This window comes from Scylla paramamosain, chromosome 23, assembly GCF_035594125.1.
Source record: "Scylla paramamosain isolate STU-SP2022 chromosome 23, ASM3559412v1, whole genome shotgun sequence".
Taxonomy (NCBI): domain Eukaryota; kingdom Metazoa; phylum Arthropoda; class Malacostraca; order Decapoda; family Portunidae; genus Scylla; species Scylla paramamosain.
The window spans coordinates 13,833,955-13,842,087 of NC_087173.1; positions in this window are offsets into that span (position 1 = coordinate 13,833,955).

Sequence of the window (8,133 nt, forward strand, 5' to 3'; positions counted from 1 at the left end):
ACAAGCTACGGTTTTCACACTTATATACATAATTTTATTATAAGATATTCTTCTTCTTTTTTTTTTTTTTTTTTTATCTTTTTAGCGTTTTTTTATTTAATCATTTTCTTCACATATCTTTTTCACATTTCTTCATATTTTCGTTTTCCTTCGTGTAATTTCATTCTCTTGGATGAATCCATCCATAATTGTTACATTTTTTTTTTCTTTGCATTTTTTTACAAACACGTCCATTGTTTTACATTTGTTTTTCTTGCCGCATGAAAAGCAAGGCTCAAGTTTATGTAGGAAAAAAAGTTAATTTATCCTCTCCATCAAATTAACTTTTTTTACACATGCTTCAATAATTTTACTACATTTTTTTTCCTTTTTCTTTTTTGTCCTTTTCAAGTTCCGTTTTTCCCATTGATATACATAACCTTACTAATTTTTTTATTTTTTTTTTTCTGTTTTATTTTTTTACGTTACGGTTTTCACACACATACATAATTGTATTACAATATCTTGTTTTTCTTCTTTATTATTTTTTTTATTCACATTTTCACGTTTTTATTTTTTCATTCTCTTGAAAGATATATTTTTCACATATTTCACATTTTCTTTTCCTTGTTTTCCCTCTCGGACAAATCCCGCTGTTCACACAAACATCCACATTGCGTATTTATTTCCTTTATTTTTTCACAAATGCATCCATTATTTTGGTTTATATTTTGTTGGTTTTTCTTTTCCTGTTTTAATTCTTTTTGGGGAACGTTTTTCACACACATATGTAAAATTTTAATACATTATTTTCTTTTTTTCGTGTTTTTTTTTATTTCACAGAGAAAATGTTCTTCCTGCGTGACAAGCAAGGCTCAGATTCTTCTAGGAAAACACACAATTAATCCTCTTCTTCACGCTGTCTTTCTTTTTTTTTCATTTATTTCACAGAGAAAATGTTCTTCCTGCGTGACAAGCAAGGCTCAGATTCTTGCAAGAAAACACACAATTCATCTTCTTCTTCACGCTGTCTTTCTTTTTCACACAGGCATCCTTAATTTTACTGCATATCTTATTGTTTTTATTTTTTCTTTTCTTTTTTGTAATTTTCAGGTTTTGTTTTCCATACATAATTTTACTACCTTCTCCTTTTTTCCTATTTTTTTTTTTTTTTTTTTTTGTTTTATCCTCTTGATCAAGTTACGCTTTCCACACAAACATCGATAATATTATTACAGCACGTATTTTACTTTTTCTTTGAATTTTTTTTTTTTTTTTTTTTTTTTTTTTTAACTCTAAGTTACGTTTTTCATTCTTTTTAACTTGTGTTATCTTATATTTATTTCTTTTCTTTATTTTTTTCATGATCAAGTTTTTTCTTTCACACATGATATATGCATATTTTTCTTCAACGTTTTTCTTTCCTTTCATCCTCCTGAGCAAGTTACGGTTTTTATAATTATGCACATAATTGTATGAGAGAGAGAGAGAGAGAGAGAGAGAGAGAGAGAGAGAGAGAGAGAGAGAGAGAGAGAGAGAGAGAGAGAGAGAGAGAGAGAGAGAGAGAGAGAGAATGTTTATACTTCACTAAGTACACATGTATGTACTGTGATGTCCAGGTAACAAAAGCCAAAAGACAAGGAGTCCGTGCACCACAACATTTGGTTCTCTTGCGCAACACAAGAGAGCCATGAAAGCAAGGGTGGACTTTGCCGCGGCACAGGCAGCGTCACATCTCAGGCCTGGGCACACAGAGAGCAATGTCTACAGCGACACTGGCACACCTGTCTCAGCAAACACTTTGAGACGCCTGCATGTACTGGATGGCACGATGAAACACCCGCCAAGAGAAAAGTGCGAGGCACGCAGCCAGCAGAGCGAGGGGCAGACGCCGTTTTCTGGAGATGCAGTCATTTGCACTCTTGCTCACACGTCCTTCACATTCATCAACAGCTTTTCGTACTTTTTGTTGTTGTTTATAGATAAATGCTCTATGATCGACACTGACCCTTTTTTTTTTTCTATCAAAATAAAAAAAAAACATTTAAGAAAATATTTTCATACGAATAAAAAAGTTTTCTAATAATTATTCTAATAAATATTAATTTTACGACGACTTGTTAAAGAAGTAGTTATTGACAGACCTAGAAAAAATGCTCCCCTGCATGACGAACTACTTCAAACACTGACTGAATTAAAATGTTGAAGAGTTATGTTGCAATTAGCAAGACCATCTTCTATTTTACATATTTTTATTTTTCTATTTTTTTCTTTTACATAAATCTGGTTGTAACTCCTCATGAACATGTTTCACGACAGTACGCATCTACACAAAAAGTATCATTAAGCTACAGTGATATTTAGTGACGTGAAAACAATACGGGGAAATACCCCAACCTTACACCCACTATTATGGGTCCTCGTGGCCCAGTGGGTAGAGTGATGGACTTTGGAGTTTTGAGTGAGGGACGCCGGGGTTCAAACCCCACTCAGAACTCACAAGAAACTTCAAGGGCATCCTCTCCATCGCCACGTGTGGTGTGCCTAACAAGCACACAACACCACGTGGTGATGGAGCTTCGTCACCACGTGGGCCTAACGTGCCTAACAAACACACAATAGGTGACGGAGCTGCCCACGGGAGGTGAGAGAGCAACACCTCCCTGTGCCTCCCACGGGAGGTGAGAGATGCAAGGGGCAATATGTTATCAAATAATAATATTATTATTATCATACCCATTAATACTTCTACTACCCATTAATACTTCTACTACCACTACTACTGCTACTACCACTACTGCTACTATGTTTACAAACTCCCTACCCTAGCTAGAGGTAGGGTAGATGATTTTTCTTTTTTCTTTATATTTTCACATATGAATCCGTTATTTTGTAGTAGTAGTAGTAGTAGTAGTAGTGGTAGTAGTAGTAGAAGTATTATTAATGGGTATAATAATAATAATATTATTATTATAATTATATATATATATATATATATATATATATATATATATATATATATATATATATATATATATATATATATATATATATATATATATATATATATATATATATATATATATATACTTAATTTTATTACAATATATTTTTTCATTTTTACTTTCATTATTTTTCTATTTTTTTTTCTTTATTTGTTTTTATTTATTTATTTATTTCATTTTTTATTTATTTTTTTGCACATACTTCCTAAATAATTTTTGTTGAAGTTGATTTTTTCTTTCTTTTTTTTTCTTCATTTCATTCTCTTGAACAAATTGTCTTTTTCTCTCTTATATAAATATTTTCTTTTTACTATATATTTATTTTTTCATGCTTTTTAATCTTTTTGTTGTTCTCTTCGAGAAATTGTTATTTTCACATATGCATTCATTTTTTTACTACACTTTTCTTTTTTTCCCTTTTAATTTCATGGCATGTTTTTTTTTTTTTTTTCAAAGAAATAATGTTGTTAGTGCATGAAAAACAAGACACCAATTTCTTTTGTTAAAAATACTTTTATCCTCTTCATCATGTTAAGTTTTTCACACATACATCCATTAATGTCTCTTTTTTTTCTTTTTTTCGTTATTTTTTTTATCCTTTTCAATTTACATTTCTCAGACATATATACGTAATTTTACTGCATTTTTCTTTCTTCTTTGTTATATTTCATCCTCTTCAACAAGTTTCGCTTTTCACGCAAACATCCATAATTACAGTGCGCATTTTCCTTTTTTTTTTTTTTGTATTTTCTTTTACATTCTCTTGAACGTGTTACGTCTTGTTTACAAATATATCTTTTGTTCTTTATTTTTCAAGTTACGTGTTTTTATTTTTTCCTTTTATTTTATTCTTTTTTCCTTTATTCTTTTTCATCATGATTAACTCACACATACTATATACATATTTTTCTACAACATTATTTTTTTTCTTTTCTTCATGTCATCCTTCTGGACAACTTACGACTTTCACACTTATATACATACGTAACTGTATTGCAAGATTGTGCTCTTTTATTTTTATTTATTTTTTTCACGTTTCAGTTTGTTTTTTTGCTCATCAGTAAGTCATATGTTTCCCCTTTTCTTTGTTTTCCTGTTTCTTTGTTTTATTTCATCGTCTCACACAAGTAACCCTTTTCTCACAAACATCCCTAATTAGGGTACATGATTTTTCTTTTTTCTTTATATTTTTTCACATATCAATCCGTTATTTTACTGCTTATTTTCTTCTTTCTTTCGTTTTCTTTTATTTTTAATCCTCTTTACATATATATATATATATATATATATATATATATATATATATATATATATATATATATATATATATATATATATATATATATATATATATATATATATATATATATATATATAAAATATTTACTATAATTTTTTTTTCCTTTATTTCGCATTTTTCCACCGCAATAATGTTGGTGCTGCATAAAAGGCAAGGCTCAGACTCATGCAGGATAAAAAAAAAAAGACAATTTATCTTCTTCATCAAGTAAGTTTTTCACTCATCCATCCATAATCTTAGCACCTGTTTCTTTTTATTTTTGTTTATCTTTTTTTTCCTTATTCTCTTTAAATTACTTTTTTATATTTTTTTTTATTTTTTTATTTCATTTTTTTTTATTCTTCAAGTTTCTTTTTTTACACAAACTATATACATATATTCAGGAACATATATTCTCTTTTTTTCTTTTCTTTATTTCATCCTCTTGAACAAGCTACGGTTTTCACACTTATATACATAATTTTATTATAAAATATTCTTCTTCTTTTTCTTATTTTTTTTTCTTTTTAGCGTTTTTTTATTTAATGATTTTCTTCACATATCTTTTTGACATTTCTTCGTATTTTCGTTTTCCTTCGTGTAATTTCATTCTCTTGGATGAATCCATCCATAATTGTTACATTTTTTTTTCAATTTCTTTGCATTTTTTTTTTACAAACACGTCCATTGTTTTACTTTGTTTTTCTTGCCGCATGAAAAGCAAGGCTCAAGTTTATGCAGGAAAAAAAGCTAATTTATCCTCTTCATCAAATTAACTTTTTTTTCACACATGCTTCAATAATTTTGAATTTTTTTTTTCCTTTTTTTTTTTTCCTTTTCAAGTTCCGTTTTTCCCATTGATATACATCATTTTACTATTTTTTTTATTTCCTTTTTTCTGTTTTATTTTTTACGTTACGGTTTTCACACACATACATAATTGTATTACAATATCTTATTTTTCTTCTTTATTTTTTACTTTTATTCACATTTTCACGTTTTTAATTTTTCTTTCTCTTGAAAGATATATTTTTAACATTTTTCACATTTTCTTTTCTTTGTTTTTCCCTCTCGGACAAATCACGCTGCTGCTGTGAGTAAGAATGCGACATGTACCTTAAATCTGAGGAGAGAGAGAAAAAGACACGTTACAAAAGTGTTGTGGTTTGAGCAGCACAAGAGCAACAAGATGCAAGACTGGTGCACGGAAATAAAGTACACACAGAGATAGCGCACCTAATGAATAGCACTTCTAAATGCACCTTGTCAAACAGTGCTGGGTGGACAGAATGGACACAGGAATCGGGTTGCTAGTGCTGAGTCATTAGGGAGCTATAAAAGATGAGATAAATGTATGGATGGAGATGATAAGAGATAATGGATTCAAGCTTGAAAAAAAAAAGTTATACTTAAAAAAGGACTGGAAAAAATTGGTTCTCAAACAGAATGGTGGATGAATGGAAGGGACTCAAGAATCAGGTTGTTAGTGCTGAGTCATTAGGGAGCTTTGAAAGGAAATTAGACACATGAATGGATGGGGATGACAGGTGGAAACAGGCAGGTGTGCTTCAAACAGGGACTGCCACATGTAGGCCAGATGGCTTCCTGCACCAGTCCTTGTGTATTGTGTAAGAAGTGTTCTATGTTCTCACATCATGACTGTTTTTCACAGGCAACAGATTATTTTAATCAGAATCTTGAGGATGATCTTTTTACTGCTGGGATGGCAGTGTTTGGCAATGACTATATTCATGAAATAACACTTGGAAACTGCAATATTTTCCATAAAAGACTGTAAGTGGAAGGTATAAACTCTTTGTTCAATCAATTAAAAAATTGAACAAGTTCTTGAAAATACCAATAACTTTCGCTAAACTGTAGAATCCTTGTGAAACTGTCAACAGCCCACCCTGCCACACACCACCTCACCCTTCACATCACCTCTGTTCAGTCAGTACTAGTGGTGAACACACTCTTGGAAACCCTCACAGCTTTCATTAAACTGATAGAAGGGAGAACTCATGTTGAACTTATGTTGAACAGTCTCCCTGCCACACACACCACCAAACATCCTACTCATTTCCAGATACTGTTTATTTCTGGGCAAAGTACAGTGCCTTTGCAACTCATCGTCTACACAATGAAGGGATCACCAAGGAGATTAATGAACTGAGTGAACCTAAACCTAATCTAACCCTCAGATGAAGACGTTAATATTACTTCAGCATCATCCAACTCTTCTTATTACCTCACCTAAACTGACTCTTCACCTCACCTCACTTCACCTAACCTGACACAGAGAGAGAGAGAGAGAGAGAGAGAGAGAGAGAGAGAGAGAGAGAAGCCCCATAAATAAACAAAACAAACAAATCCGTTGGCTCTTCCCACCTGTCATGAGTAGCCAGGTATGGGTGGCTTGTCATAGATGTCCTTGAGTGGCGCCAGGATTTCTGTGCCCCCCATGTCGGCTTTCATCGCGGCCTGCAGCTGGCATGCCTCACGCAGCGTTGCCTCTGAGTACACACGACTCCCCGTGCAACAGTCACACCACAAGGATTATGGTAAGCACACACACACACACACACACAGAAGACAGTAGGCACCCGCTGAAATAATAATTACTCCCAGTGAGGTCTAAAGCACTATTCAGGGGGTGCTGTGAACTTATCATTAAACCCAGCTGTGACCTCATTAAACATTTCTCTTTGTGTCTCACAACACAAGGGGGCAGTCAGAGCCTGCCCTTTAAAGACAACTCTCTTCCTCCACACAAAACTACAAGCACCTAATAACACACACACCCTTCACTCGAAAATTAAAAATTATCATGGCGACTCCTACACCAGCCTCGGAGTTCCCATTTGGGGAGGGGACCTCAAATGTCCCCAAGTCGGACTGCTCTTATGAGGTGTCTTGACACCCCCGTCAACTTTTTCTTCATTAACTTCTGCAATATTCACGGTCTAAGATCTAATTTTCAATCTGTAGAACACCACCTCTCCTCTTCTAAACCTCATCTTCTTTTCCTCACTGAAACAAAGGTGTCTAAGGCAACTGACAGTAACCCTTTTTCTGCTCTCTCCTAATTTCTCTATCCTACTCGCGTGCCCACGCTCCTGAAACTTCAGAGATTTCCACCATCTGGCTACGACTACAGTCACTCTCAAACTAAATTTATCTGTGCTGTATACCTCTCACCTAACTCCTCTGGCTATAAGAAATTCTTTGACTACTTAACTTCCAAAGTAGAGCACATTCTGACTCTCTTCCCTTTTTCAGAGATCTCCATACTTGGAGACTTTAGTGTTCACCACCAGCTTTGGCTTTCCTCTCCCTTCATTGACCATACTGGTAAACTAGCCTTCAACTTTGCTATCCTCCATGACCTAGAGCAATTGGTGCGACACCCTACTCGTCTTCCTGACTGTCTTAGAGATATGCCCAACATTCTTGACTTTTTCCGTTGGGCTCCTCAGATCACAACCTCATATCTGTATCTTGTCTTATTGCTCCAGTCCCTACTCAGGATCCCCCTAAGTGAAGGTGCCTCTAGCATTTTGCCTCTGCTAGTTGGGAGAACCTGAGGAGGTATTTTGCTGATTTTCCTTGGAATGACTACTGCTTCCGTGTCAGAGATCCGTCTTTGTGTGCTGAGCGCATAACAGAGATGATGGTGTCTGGCATGGAGGCGTACATTCCTCACTCTTTTTCTCGATCAAAACCTTCCAAAGCTTGGTTTAACACAGCTTCTTCTTGTGCTATACAGGATAGAGAGGTGGCCCACTAAAGATACTTAAGCCTTCCATCACCAGAATCTCATGCACTTTATTTTTTTCTGCTCAGAACCATGGCAAGTCTGTTCTTCAACTA